The sequence below is a fragment of the Choristoneura fumiferana genome, chromosome 8, assembly GCF_025370935.1.
Source record: "Choristoneura fumiferana chromosome 8, NRCan_CFum_1, whole genome shotgun sequence".
In the NCBI taxonomy this organism is placed as follows: domain Eukaryota; kingdom Metazoa; phylum Arthropoda; class Insecta; order Lepidoptera; family Tortricidae; genus Choristoneura; species Choristoneura fumiferana.
In genome coordinates this window covers 12842930-12858753 of record NC_133479.1, presented here as the reverse complement: position 1 = coordinate 12858753, position 15824 = coordinate 12842930, and the positions used below count along the sequence as shown (strand labels likewise).

At 34.2% G+C, this 15824-nt stretch overlaps 1 protein-coding gene across 1 annotated transcript in view; it reads right to left on the bottom strand.

Annotated features, from left to right (window-relative positions):
* Positions 1-15824, bottom strand: part of RhoGEF64C (Rho guanine nucleotide exchange factor at 64C) — a 190046-nt gene that overhangs the window by 152710 nt on the left and 21512 nt on the right. The gene's annotated exons all lie outside the window — the stretch shown is intronic.

The following is a 15824-nucleotide window of genomic DNA, read 5'->3' as shown; positions in this document are numbered from 1 at the left end:
AAACGTCGATTACTTCGCCAGAAATACCTTGTTTATTGAAGAGTGTTTATACCTTCTGAGCTGGCAACGTTGCATTTTTGTTAATTTTTCTCGATTATTCCATAAAAATTGAATAATAAATAAAAATGTGGTCTGTTAGAACTGTTCTTAATATATAAGTTAATGTGTCTACTGCAATAACTATTCGTGAGAGACTATTATTTTCTTTAAAAACCGTTAATAAACATTTGTTCGTTTTTAAGGAATATATCGCGAATAATTATTGCAGTAGACACATTAACTTATATAATAAGAACAGGTCTAACAGACCACCTTTATAATTTCCATTTAATTTTTATGGAATAATCGAGAAAAACTAACAAATATGCAACGTTGCCAGCTCAGTAGGTATAAACGCTCTTAAACAAAATAGGGCACAACAGACAAGTAGCCGTTCTTGGACAAAGAGCCGCGACATTGACACCTAGACCGCAGCCGGATCTAAAACTGGTCTGCAGAGGTTATCTCGCCATCGCATTGTCAAGACAACTGAGGTCGAGAAAGCAGCAGCTGTGATAAATATGATTTATATTAACACTAATAGGGCCCACGGACGCTACGAAAAATCATAACGATCAGACTGCACCGTTCGACCGGTCCCGTTTATCGTATGTGTGACAAAACTGTACAGTTTTGTACGATTTTTTAAAACTGTACCGCCGAACGGAAAAGTATCGAAATTATGATAAATCAGAACGGATGGATTAGGGCTATAACTAAACTAACAGCCTCTGAAATTAAATGTAGATCGCTAAGATAAACTGTGGCACGTGTGTGTGCGTAAGAATTTACGATAAATCGGATCGATCGAACGGTGCGTCTGATAGTAGCATTTTTCTTAGCATTTGTGGGCGCTATTAGGAGCTTTATAGTTAAGACTTAACGAACACAGTGAAAATTTCATATAACTTATATGAAAAAAAACACAAACCCACCGCGGCGATGTGCTGGCCCAAGGTTAAGCACTATACGAGTAACAAGAGTCTCGATTGTTTCCATAAAAAAATACCTTATAGATGATCTCCCCTACTTTTGGAGTCGGTTTAAAAGAGTCAATTTAAGTATAATAAGTCAATTAACTATAAAATGGTATTCTTCCATGTAGATAATAAAGGTCAACTAAGTTTCCCATAGATCAGCATTTCTCGCACGCGCCACCTAGCGGTAAATAACTAACTACTTCTTAACCAATCGATCGTCGGACAATGACCTAAAACAAAAGTGCAACCTTTGAAAACGTTTCGAAAAGTGTCCAACTTAAAGAAAGAGTGATGCAGCCAACATGGAGTCTATAAGAGAGGCTATAAAGTCGATTTTAGGTGAACTGGGAAGGACTTAAAACGCGCTTCATTCCAAGGAATCATTTAGTTTTACCGCAGTTTGGAATACAGTTAGTTTCATCTTTGTTGTTTAACATAATTGCTTTGTGACGAATGATAATTAAAATTTACTTGCATAGCGTACCGGTACTCAATTGGATTTAAAATGTAAGTAAAACTCGAATGAATGTTATCCAACACCAATAATTATGTTTTAAGATTCCGTTGTCAACATGGCAGAAACAAAACCCTTATAGTTTTACCTCGTCCATTTTTTTTTATTCGACTGGATGGCAAACGAGCAAGTGGCCACCACCACCAACACCCATTCAGTTCCCAGTATAGCTCAGAAACTCTTAGTACTAAAAAGTTGCAATTTGGTATAGATAGGCAAAACTACAATTTAGTAGATAAAAAATAAGGGACCTCCTCCACGTGTATTTTATTCATAATGGAGAGAATTAGGTTGTATATTTCTGTAAATAAGGATGACCATATTAATAATATTATTTATATTCAAACGGTATCTCTGTGTTATAAAGCAAAAAAGGTGTTGCCACACCGTCTACATATCTAACTTAATAGCATAACGCATAAGTGAAATCGCAACATGAGCTAATCCATAAAAGTCTAATAAATTATTGAATGCGATATGTCACTAACTGCGGCATTATACGGACACTTGAGACTAAGGCTACCAGTTTTTGTATAAGTCAGCAGTTGCGAAAGAGTCATGTCGCAACGACCTTTGAAACATTTGCTCAATTTGCGGTATTATCTTGAGAAATAATACGGAATAGGAATTTATGTAATTTTATTCGCGAACCTGACATTTTTAAATTGATATTGGGATTCAAATTCGTTTGAAAAAGTTTTATTCAGGTAGTGTTAATGACACAAGTACCTGAATATGTATATTTAACAAACTATTCACAAACATGGTCATTTCTGCAATTTGCACCCAGCTAATAGATACCGTTGTTTTTTCTTGCCTGCAAACTAGGGTCTGATAATAATGGAACTCATAAAAGTTTATCACGAGGTTATAACGTGGCCAAAAAACTTGGATCTTTAATTCCAGGGCAACTGTTCCTTTCCCTTTACAACTTTATAGTCCAATATACGCTGGTCCTATGATAATGCTACAATGGTGTCATGGTCGATTATGGCTTGCGCAATATAACAACAGCTAGTTGTAATGTCTATGCCTTTCCCATAGGCGGTGCACGCCATTATAAATAAGCTAATTGGAGGGACGTTCTTATGATACTCGTAGAATTTCGGAGAAGGCATGTACCCTTTATTGTACAAATGAAAATAAACAAAATAAAATTGACAAACTGCAAACAAGACATTATGAAAAATATTACATATTCTATTTACAATACGGTATTTGACTGTTTTGTATATGTTTTCTAAATTAAAAATTCACAATGCCTGTTATCGAATAGAGACACAATTTTTAAGCTACCTTTACAAATAACAAAGTTGTAAAGGTTTGAAATTCAAGATTAGAAAGAGAAAGACATACTGGCATGTGACGTCACACGCCAGTACCGCCATACTTGTTGCATTGAGAAAAGCGTTTGAGAAAGAGACAGGTATACAGATTTTTCAAAAAATCACTTTAAATACAATTTTCAACCGATTTAAATTTTCTCTTCGCTAAACACTATCTGTATATCTATATTTTCCGAATAATATTAAGATATGGCAAATTAAGGAGTTGTCAAATACCGTATCAAAACAATCTCTGTGTATTTTTTGCAGTTATCTGGGGGGCTACTACGAAATTCCAAAATTGAAGTTCGTATCGTACCGTCGCTCTCACTCTCGTATCATATATATTATCGTCAGTGGGACGGCAAGATACGAAGTTCGAGTTTTGCACCTCGTAGAATAGGGTCTGGACTTATTGCGTATTTGCAACGCTTATTTCAAGTTCTTAATTTTTAACAATAATCAAGTTGTTCTGGAAAATGTACACGTAATTATGTAAAGTGGCGCGTATTAGCTGAATGAAACACGACATGCACGATCGTTATTTTATAATAATTAAAGACATCTTGGCACGATTCTAGTTTGCAATTCTGCTACAGCTATACCATTCTAATCTAAGTAAAAAAATTGCAAGTGGATGCATTAATAAACGTCGAAAACTGAAAGATTGTTAAAGATAGATCTAGGGAGAGGGTTTTATTTCATAATTCATATCATAATGCAAAAATAACAAAGGATCATTAATACAGCAGATCTATATTTCATCATTTTTTTTACTAGTTAATAAAAGGGTGGTCCGTTTATTTCCGGTATAAAAATAGAATATACCCGTATCTGCGTGCAAAACTTCGTCCAAATTTTCTTAGGAAAGAATTTGTATTTGTATAACTCTTTTTTGTACAGAAAAATGAAAATAAAATAGAAAGAAAGAAGATTAAAGATTTTTATTACATTTTATTTAACTTGTGTTAAATAAAATTCTTATTAAATTAAATTATTCTATTGTTAGTTAAATTGATAAACTGCCACATCCATATGATAGTGCTAATAGCTAAGGCGTGCGCGCTGTCTCCTTGAATGCTCAAAGAAATCTCGCCGGCGCACGCGACGTTTTCACATGCCTCGTCTGTTTTTACTACTACGTACTTGGTTATTTCTAGTTTCTGTCTTTTATAAGGCGTAATAGTTATGTGATGGGAAAGTAGACGGAGGTAATGAAGGCGTGGCTAGGGAGCGGACGTAAAGTAAAGCTAAAATAAAGCTGTAGTAAAACGGTACTCTAGAAATAAAATACCTACCTATAATTGAATCATACTTTGCGAAAGTCCATATAAATACCTGAAACAAAAAGTGTAGTCGTCCTGGTCGCGTCAAAATATCGGAAGTTCATTAAATGTCATCATCATCATCATCATCAGAGCCCGGAATTTTCGCGGCATTTTTGATCTGTCATAGTGACTTCTCACTTATCGACTTCCGATATTTAATGTCGATATATCGATACACATCATGTTAAAAAAGATTAAAAGTAGAGGCCAACAAAAGACGGTTTTATCGTTAAAAAGTGATCTTTTCCAATTAACTTTTGAGCAGTCGAAAATGTGAAATAGACATAAATATGCATTATATGCAATGAAAACAATGACTGTTAACAATTTGTAATTTAATAATTCAATTTCATATTAAAATTCTGTTGTACCTAGTGCTAATAAGTGTTACATTAGTGTCTTTATAAAACTTCGTCTGCGCGGATCTAGGTTATCGCGCGGTGGCGCTCTCTAGCGGAATAAAAGGTATCCTATGTTGATCCTTGGGGTTCAAACTACCTATATACCAAATTTCATCAAAATCAGTTCAGTGGTTTCGACGTGAAAGCGTAACAGACACACAGACAGACTGACAGAGTTACTTTCGCATTTATAACATTATAAAGTAGGGATTACGATTATTATTTTACGAGGCTCACTCATATTAAATATATTGACCCGGATAACTCACGTCTTAAATCGAGTTTAGCTCGACTTGTTTCGGTCTAATCCGTAGCCATTCGTCTTCGGAGCAACGCGACTCAGCGGCTGCTGCAACACGCGCACCGGCACTCGATTTAAGGCGTGAGTTATCCGGGGTCAATATATTTAGTATTAATATCATTTAGGTAGAATCGATAAGTGAGAAGTCACTATGACATATATATCTATATTTGATCATCATCATCATCTCGGCCTAATACGAGTAGGTACGTCCCGCTATAGGACTTATTTTAGGCCTGTTCTCAGAAGTCTAGGACAAGTACGGATTGGGAACTGGTGAATGGACAGGGCATTTTCACTAAAACATGTACCTAGCAACGGCATAGTTAAGGAAAAGTTAAATATTGTCAGTTTTGTGACTGGAAAATCGTCACAAAGCTGTCAACTTTTAACTTTAAGCCGCTGCTAGGTACAAGTTTTAATGAAAATGACCGAATATACGTTTTTCGACTACTCAGTTCAAACGTCATTATTTATTTATACTTACTACCACAATGGAGAGTTAATACACATCAACATTGGTCAGCTAAATAAACTCAGCAGCATTATTAACTCATTATAGTTTTCAAAAAGTTACAAGTTAGCTCGATCATCGATTTAATAGTAGATTATTGTCGTGGCCTGGAAGTAGGCAATTGCTGGCAGAGTATGAGTATTAAACGGACGAGCTTGCGAGTCCGTTTAACTAATACGAAGCCAGCAATTGCTATTCCAGCCGAGACTTATATAAAGCTTTTCTCAAAAATGGTGAATAATTCTGAAATAGAGTAAACTTTTTCTCAAAATATATTATAACATTTAATTTCATTCCAATATTTTTCTTGTGCTTTCCCGCCTTTTTTTAATTAAAAATAAACTGCAGGTATATTTTTCCACCGAAAACACCACAAGCTGTTTCAGACCCAATAGAAAAAGTCCGGAGTTCCAACAAAATATCTGATACCGGCCATTATACTTGGCTGTATACGACTTATGGCAAAATTTCCATGGCCTTTTTAACTTAAAAAAAAAATTGTGACTGATTGCAGGCGCGCTAATTCATTATTGTCGAGCTAGCGCGCCTGCAACCTTTTTAACTTTTTAATTTTTCACTGACCATAAACTATGCACTTCACCTTCTGACATGTAAAGAATAATGTTAACTTTTACGGACATTTTTGAGAAAACAATATTTTCAAAGCGTGAAATGAGGAAAAATAGCGTTAAATTATTTAATATTGGCCCAAAAGAGCAAACAGAGAAAAACCAGAGTGAAAAATAAACAGTTGCATGCATCATTATTTCATTTAATAATCTGACCCACTGTGACCCTAAGCTGAACAATAAACATTTTTTATCTAACGGCGATGGTTAATGATAATTCCATCAGCACGCAACTACCGCGGTCACACTTGACCATTTTACAGTCACGAGTCACTCCCATCACCGTGGCATATTCAATTATTGACAATTATAATAATTACAAACATAAAAATCGCGTAACTATAATGCCATAGAAAGCCATCGTCTGTGCAAGTATACACACGCTTTCAAATTTCACTGTTACGTGTTAACCAGTTGTTATTGTGAAAAAACGATGCTTACTCGTATTGAAACCTTATAGGTTTTACAGAGAACTTACATAATAATGTAAGTACATCTTTTTGTGGCTTGAAAATCAACAAACTGTAGAGTTCAAGAGTTAAAACTACAGGCACGGCGATCTTCAAGGAAGTTAACGGAATTGACTTGTGCAAACATCAGATAAGAATAACATCTATACTACTTATACAATATGCAGAGTGAATAACACAATCGTGGAATGATGGAATGATCCACACTGGACACTACACAGTTCTAAAATGGCTACTTCATTGTTAGCGCGGCATTTTCTGTAACCACTATAGCCGCACGACGTATTACTATTAAACCTCTTGACAAATTTATTTTGACTTGACCAAGTTATAAGAATTGTCTTCCTATGTGGCCAAAATTTTAATTCACTAAGATCATTTTTTTGTTTTGTTTTAACCTAAAATTTCACTTAAATTTGTTTTAGCAAGTCTACTGTCATAATTACACATCTCTGTTGTCACTTGTCATATAATGACGATTTTACAGTAATAATACACACCCGCTTTTTGAAATTCATTGAAACCAAACAAACCATTTGGACCAGCCTTTTAGTGTATAGATAGCTACTGTATTTAACCTGAATGAAACCATAAACATAACGTTAATAATGTTGCCGCAAATCAAAGTCGTTATGTGACATTGAGGTTTGCGTGTGTGCTTTAACGTGTAAACACGAAAATGGCTCCTTTTGTGTTTTAAATTTACGTGTTCGTTATAAGAATAGAAGCAATTTTTTTTCACCTTGAAACACTATTTATAAACATTAAGTTTTTCAAAATGTATTAATTTTTACAAGCTTTTATTTAGTTTCACCTCACCTGACCCGTTATGTCTGTAGTCAAATTCTTGCAAGTTTAATTCGTCCAACTTCCAGTAGCCGAATTGTCTTGAAATTTGGCATACTTATGTAAATTTTGTGACAGTACAATAATCTGGTAGTGACAACCGGGTAGTCTGGCCAGGATCGTCTCCGCAGGACGGAACTCTTCAACGGCTAATGGCATCGACTTGAAATTTTGTATGCAAATGTAGTTTGGCAAACAATGCAAGTTTGTACAGTCAACAAAAAGTACAGTCAGCAAAAAAGGTTGTAAGTATAAAAAATTCTTTTTTTATCAAAAACTTATTATTAAGTACGCACACGCTGAACTATTTACTTTCTTAATTACTTTTATTTAATTATTAATTGCTTTCTTTCTACGATTTCTTGCTTACGATAGTTTCTTATTAAATTTTGTAAATATATACGCAGGATAGTAAAAGTCAGCAGCGAAGTAAATGAAATGAAATATTTTTTTATTTACCAACATTCAAAAAGTACCTACATGAGCAGTTGTGGTGCTCCATTTTATCTAAATACTCTCTTATTACCCTGGAAGTAGAATCGTGAGTAGATCATCGAAGCACCGTAACCGCTCACCCCTTCTTCTGCTGACTATAACTACAGCTATAACTATAGCTAAAATATATGTCAGTGTTACACGTGTATTATTTAGTTTTTCGTAAATAAACAAACTCAAACTGATGCCTAACATTCTTCAACTAACCACTTGAAGACCGAAAACACGGAATTCTCGCTTATAACATTATACACACTTGACTGGCCGATTTCACGGCCAACGACTGCATTTAAAAAACACTAACAGAAAAAATACAGGTTCTATCAGTGCAAACCACTTGAAACATTGTAGACTTACGCAAAAACTGTAGCAATGAATAAAATCATTCGATATTATGATCTTGTGAATTCTTAGTCAAATAAATATTAGATATTTATTATATTAAATTCCGATCCCCATTATAATTTAGCCTTTAATAATACTTTAAGGATCATACTTGTTATTTGACACGTCTTAAGGGCTGTTTCACCATCCATTGATTAGTGTTAACTGACGGTTAAATGTGATGCCGTCTCCGTATATTCGAACAAAACAAATAGAGACGGCATCACACCTAACCGCCAGTTAACACTAATCAATGGATGGTGAAACAGACCCTTAATTAACCAAATTGAATTAGTGCCAGTTTTTACACAAAACGCAAGATACTCGTACTAGGTACGTTAAGAATAATTCATTTAGATTGATTAAAACAGTTGAATTAGTAGTGTTTAATTAATTATTGCTAAGAGAATAAGAATAATTTTATTGTTGAACATATTAGACACAACAGTTTGTCCATTACGGACATACAATATTTATGAAACAAAAAGAAAAAACTAAGACTAAATTGCATGCGCTGATAATCAGTGAATTTAATATGCATAAAACTCATTAATGCTATAAAAGGTTTTATTGATGAGCCAACGTTTTAGGCTACCCTTAAAATTTATATTTTCAAGTGATTTAATCTCGACAGACAATTTATTAAAAACTCGCATAGCGGCAATGAAGGCACTTTTGAACATAATTTTATTGTGGACCTTAGGAATACGGTAATTACCTATATGTGTACTGGGTGCGCAGATTATGACGAAGTGATAACATTTTTGTGAAATATTCTCCATTGCGCTTTACAAAGAGACATAGCTCAAGTATATAAATTCCAGTAAGCGTGAAGAACTTCTTTTCTTTAAAAACATTTCTGAGTGAGTGTCTGCAGTGCAAGTGGTACATGGTACGTAAGCATCTTTTTTGCAATCTGAATGTAGTTATGACGTCGACAGAGTCACCCCAATATATAATGCCGTGTGTGTATGCTACTACAAATATATCCTTACCATCGTTTCTAACTATATTTACTACTGAGCATCTTGTCATCACTTTGCTTTCTCATTAACCTACTTTATTTTTTCACATTAGAAATTAACTGTTAAACTTGCATTCGTTTTCCAAGTTAAAACGCAAATACATATCTTTAGTAATTTTTTAATATTTACTTATAACAATTTTATATATTTGCACTAACTTCGGCAAAAACGAGTGGCACATGTGAATTTCCATTTATTCAAATTATAACTTTCACTACAAAATTTTGTTATTTTTTTCTATTTATTTAATCAAACGGCACATGCATTACACTAAATTTTGGTATCGCCAAACTGTTACCAGTTTGTTGGCGATGGAGCGCTCAATACATTACAAATGTACAAAGGCAATTTAACATAAATCGAAGAAACTTCAAACCACGTATAAAAACAAGGTAAGTAACAACGTTACATCATCAATCGATTTGAATTTACACGTTATTACGAAAATACCTTAAAAACAATGGTGTGAGTCCAAAATGTTAACACATGCAAGTCTATGGCTCGTCACGTAAGATCCGACAATTAACATACAAATGTTCAACTACTTTCTAGAAGGTTCGCACTATTGTCTTCGGCCTTTGTTAGGATTGAACTTAGGTGACAGGCCAATAAAGTTCGCATGAGTTAACACCTTTGTTAAGCATCGAAAATACGACTTGTACTGTTTAATCCTTCATTCCAAACATGACTACATCTTTCAACTCTCTAGCATGTATTGGCATCATGATATATTGACTATGGTACAATTTCTACAATCTGAATTTAAGTGAAACAGTTGGCCAGACCAGTTGTTTTAAATGAATAGGTAAACACAAATTAGAGTGTCACTCTAGGCACAAAAAAACGGCAACGAAATAGGGAAAAGTTAATCCCACAAATACCACACTTACGGTGCTAAAACCACTACTTTTTTGTACTTTAAGGCTTTGACCCAAATAGTAAACTTGATACTAAATACGAATGTAAACACATATTTAGTTTAAAAGGGTACCCACGCAATGGTACCAACCAACGTCAACAACCAAGAGCGAAAAGTTGAAAATATGCAAAGTTGCATCATTGGTTTAGTCACGATCCTATCTGGTTTGCCATTTACTTGCGTTAATATGGAATTATGGCAACGAATAAATTGACCGCAAGTGCCTTTTGACATTCTATGTTGAACAACTATTACTTAGTTAAAGAGTAATTGATTTTTATTGCTGCAGAAAGCCGTGTTCAAACAAAAAATATGGAATGTTTAAAAGTTAGTTTCTTAATATTGCTTTGTCACGATATTTTCGTATCATTGGTGCCTACTCTAAGTGCCTCATTAGAATAAGCTGTAAAAGGAAATTAGTATTTTTGTGAGTTTCATCGGTTTATTCATTGTTGTACACAAAAATATTTTGCTTCAATGTTCTCATTTTTGTTTAATTACTGTATGTATTGGTTTTTTTTTTTTATCAACGGGAACCAGCAGGGGTCGCTCAGCATTGATATCAAAAGTATTTGATTTTCTATAATACAATCCTAATTTATAAACTAATTGATAATAACAGATTGAAACAATTGCAATCACGTTGCATACTTACCTTGGTGATAGAGTTCCATGACGTCATTCCCACATTTTACCATTCATTACCATTTCATAGATACCGCAACGAATACTTAACGTGAAGTTAGTTAAAAGGCCCCCAGGTCCTTGAATACTGACTAGAGTTTTAAACTATTTACTCACCAAGGCCTTAGTATACCTACCCAAGAATAGTCGTAAAAATAAAACTAGTGAGAGTGGAAGAAAGTTGTGCTTAGTGCTTGTGCATGTACATCATACGTTTTATGGGTGCTTGGTTGTAATGAGATAACGAACGTAAAAGGCTTGCGTGTTTTAGATAAACTTACGCAGGTCAGTAATGACTTAAATGGCTGTAGTATAAAGTATATTAGTTTTGGTGCAATATTTCGAAATAAGTCTGCAGCAGAGATGTAACATGAAATTTGAATAGAAAATTTCCGTGAGACTTGGGCGTAATGAGAGGCTAAGAACCTCGAATAGATTTGACTCTATCGGACGATTATTCAGTATAAAAAATACTTGAGTGATCCAATGTATTGTATCACATACAGACGAGCAAAAGTAACTGGTTACTTTTTCATGCAACTTTGTATTTAAATGACCAGTAAATTAAAATTTAATTAAAAAAAATAGTATACTAAGGACGTCTTGTAGGCTTTTTAAAATCTCGATTTAAGGCTTAAACTGACAGTTCTTTTATGGATTTGACAGGACTTAAGACCACTTAAACCTAGATTAAAAAGCCAACAAGTGGACGTAAAAGTTGATTTGCGCTGTTTTAACGATGGGTACTTCTTACACAACTTCATAGACTTTATAAAAGATGATTTATAAATCCATCACATTGACAACTACATACTTTTCTTTTTTAAGCAGTAAATGTATGAACCCACCAAATTATTTTAATTAGCTTTTACCTGTAACTGTCACGCCGTTCGTTTTTTTATTGGCACTTTCTATTTTACTACTCACTAACAAAAATCTATTACAGTTTAGTAATTTTTTTGGGGGACGACAATAATAAAATTTGTGTGTTAGAACAACTAAATCATGGAATGAACTACGTCATGGAAAATAGACACAGTCATCCCACTAATATAATAAATGCGTAAGTTTGTAAGTCTATTTGTTTGTTACCTTTTCACGTCTAAATTGCTGAACTGATTTAGACGAAATTTGGTATACATAGATACAGGAAAGATAGTTTTTATCCTGTAAAAATGCATAGTTCCCGCGGGATAGCAATAAACGAAATCTACGCGGACGGAGTCGCAGGCAACAGCTAATATCATGTTTTTTTTATTTATTTTTTACTTTATTGTAAGGTGTATGTTTCCCTGTGCTGAGAGGCCTGTCCTCTTTTACGTCACTTCCATTAGAGGCAAATATGCTTCTGTCATCGCGTATTATAAGCATCTAGGCTACCCTACCTTCGCCGTTTGATCAGCCTCTAAGTATGTTTATTTTAACGTCTCTCTAATCAATTGTTTCTGTAAAAGTTCAACTTGACTCTTAAATAAATAAAAAATAAATAAACACTTTTTTTTGCTAAAAACTTAAAAGGAAAAAAAAGTCTAGTGGTCTACAGCTCTGTCAAGTAGCTTAAATCACAGTACTCGGGACACGGGGGCTCATAATCGCGACCAGGTCAAAAAAATCCAGTACATTATAATACGAAAACATCAGCTCCCTTCAAACAGTTCGGTAAAAAATATAGAACTCCCGTTCTAAAATATCTTCCGTTTGTCGAGATTACTTACAACTTCAACGTTAGTGTCACATTTTCTTTCAAACTGCCACTACCATCCGGTCATTACCGTTACACGTTTACAAACAGGTTGTGACATGTCATCGTGTACCTATTAGTTAGTCATTGCCATTTCCGAAAACAGTCGGTATGAAGGATATAAATCAAGCCTTTATTTCTGCTGTAGAGCAAATGATAGCGACACGTAATGCAAAGGCCCATAGTACGGAATGTTTGTGTCCCACTGCTGGGCAAAGGCCTCTCTTCTTGACCTTCATATCTTACTAACCACAGCTATATTCGACACAACTCATCGTCACTCAGCTTTATGTTTAAAGGTAGATTTTAAAAATGATGTCTAAAAATACCATTTGGAAATGTGTGATTTAGAAATTGACTCATATTTCCGTCGCCTTGCCTTACCCATGTGTATGCCTATAATGCCATATTTTTCTCTAAAGATGTTTACGGCAGTTCTCATATTTTACCATACGAGACTCCGACTCACGCTTGGTTTCTTTATTAAACAATCTATTTGGAAATATTAGATGTGATATCATATCTTGAGAAACTAATGCATGCTCATAATAATACATTATTTCGTAACAAAGTTAACACCTCGAGGTAGTTCACATGTTTACAATCACCATTGTAAAATAACGCAATCAAATCTATGAAAAGGATTGTTTTCAAATCTTAAAAGCCTTAAAAGCCTTTTTTGATATACTATAAGTGGAATCGAGATGATTAATACACTAATTGATACACCGTATCTCGATAACATGTTAATTATACGAATTGATGTGAAACTGTTAACACTGAGCCTTACTTTATTTTAATTTGAAGCTACAATTTAAAAATACTCATATTATATTCTCTTTGTACCTATTATTGGAAAACTCTTCTACGAGTCCTATGTCACATCATCATCATCATCATCATCATCATCATATATTCTCTTAGTACCTATTATTATCACCATCAGCATGGACGCTGATATTTAATTTAGTCTCGTCAAACTCAAACGAATGTTTTTCGAAATTCATGTGCGGAATTACAGTTCCCAATCCGCACTGGGCCCGCGTGGGAATTATGGCCCTAGCCCTCTTGTTCTGAGGGGAGGCCTGTGCCCAGTAGTGGGACGTATATAGGCTGGGATGGAAACTCAAACTAAATGTTAGTTAGGTAAATATGAAACAGTAAAATTGTGGTATGCAATTCATTATAAGGGGACACTCTAATTGAAATTTATAATAATTATGCTCCGCATACACTGCTGTAAAATTACAGCCGGTACAATGCAACCCATATACTTATAGCGATACTAGATAGAAGTTCGAATGGCAAATGTCCCAAATGATATTTAACTCTCGCTCGTAAGCGCTCGTATGATTATTATCATTGCATCCTGTTATTCCTGATCAGGGACATGGTTCTCAGCATGCATTATTTTTCTTATGTCATGTTGACATCCCCTACTTTAGTCAAGGAAATCAGAGCGAATTTGATTATTAAAAGGTTCCCCCTGGGACATGAATCTGTGAATCATTTCGTAGACTGTAGGTACAGTAGGGTGGAGCGAATTTTTTTTATTATTTTGAATGCTGAATAGTGCTAAAAAGTTGCGACTTGTTCAAAGGTTTATGAGAAAAATAAAAATAAAAATATTCAAACCAACTTTGAGCCTTCTACTACCATTTAAAGATTGGAAAAAAACTGTTATGTTAAATTCCGTAAAATACTGTGTTTTTACCTAAAATTATATTGTCATCTTATTCAAAATATACCCTAGTTTAAATAAACGCCTTTGTAACGCGCTAAATGTACCAAAATTATAAATTAAATGACTGCCAAAACTACCAATACCACCAATTTTCATTTAAGTATGTTTATGTGACTTGTAACACGAAATTGTATGTATTGATACAATTTTTGATTGAAGCTAATATCCGTCACTTTTCAGCATAAAAATATTTATTTATTTTTATGTGAAATATTTATTTATTTAGAGGGCTAAAACATATGTCGAAAAAATAATATAAAAATATTTATGTAAGAAACTAGTCCATATGCCAGTTTTTAGAAGTATTCGAGACTGATTAAACAACTTTTTTTTTCTCCATACATAGACGCTCCACCCTACTGTACAGTACCTACACCGAAAACCTGACGTCACACCCACCAGTTAAGTATTCAAATTCAAACTTGATTAAAAGGAACGTTCGGTCACGCGTTATCAATTTCGAAACCGTATTAAAAAGAAATATCTCAGGTACTGTTGTCGTGACACGGTTAGTAAAAAAAATCTATATTTGGAAGCGATTGCAGTATTTAGCCAATGGCGGCGGTGAATGCGGCGAGGCTGCAGCGAGGCCGAGGTCCGATCGGCGTATGCGCACACAGAAGTGGTTTGCGTTACGATTGTATGGATAAGTGTTTGCAAGGGTGACGTTTACTATAGGGGTTTGCGTTTAAATTAATTAACATTGGATTTTAATATCTGTAAATATAAACGTGTTTTGTGTAATTTCCTTAAACTTAAATCTACGTGACGGCATTGATTGGAACTTGCTGCTAAGTATGCTAACCTGTAACAGGAAGAAAGTCCGATTTTTTTATAATTAATAAATCAAACAATTACTTGCGTTTTCACTATGTTTTATAACTATCATTTATAAACTTTTAACACACAAACTACCTAAATAAATGAAAATTGTGTGTAAAATTAAATGCTCTACCTACTAAAATCAAGATAATGAGAAGATCCCATGTCATAATGACTGCTAGTAGTGTAAATGTTTTTGACATTTAAAAAAAAACAAATCGTCTCGAACGCATTCGCGCTAACGTCTTTATGACTATGAGATGTATAAAGCCGTAATTACTTTTGCCACCGATCATACCCCACAAAACGGATTTTCTCGGTTCACGACTTCTCAGGTCCGTCTTGTCTCGACCAGGACCTTGAGACTAACCGGGTTGCTTTATTGATACATTATTTATATAAATTAGTACAATTTTATGTGGGTTAATATTACCAATCTGATTGGTGATTTCCTGCGATCATGTAAATAAATAAGTAAATAATTAATAAATATCACAGGCCACTTGACACTAATTCATCTAGTCCCAAACTAAGCAAAGCAATAATGTCAACAACAAAACAATGAAATTAATTAATGATCAAAATGTATACTGTTATTTGAAATAAATTTAATTGAAAGCTTGCACTATGGGTAAGACATAGTGCGCGTAAGATATTTGATTT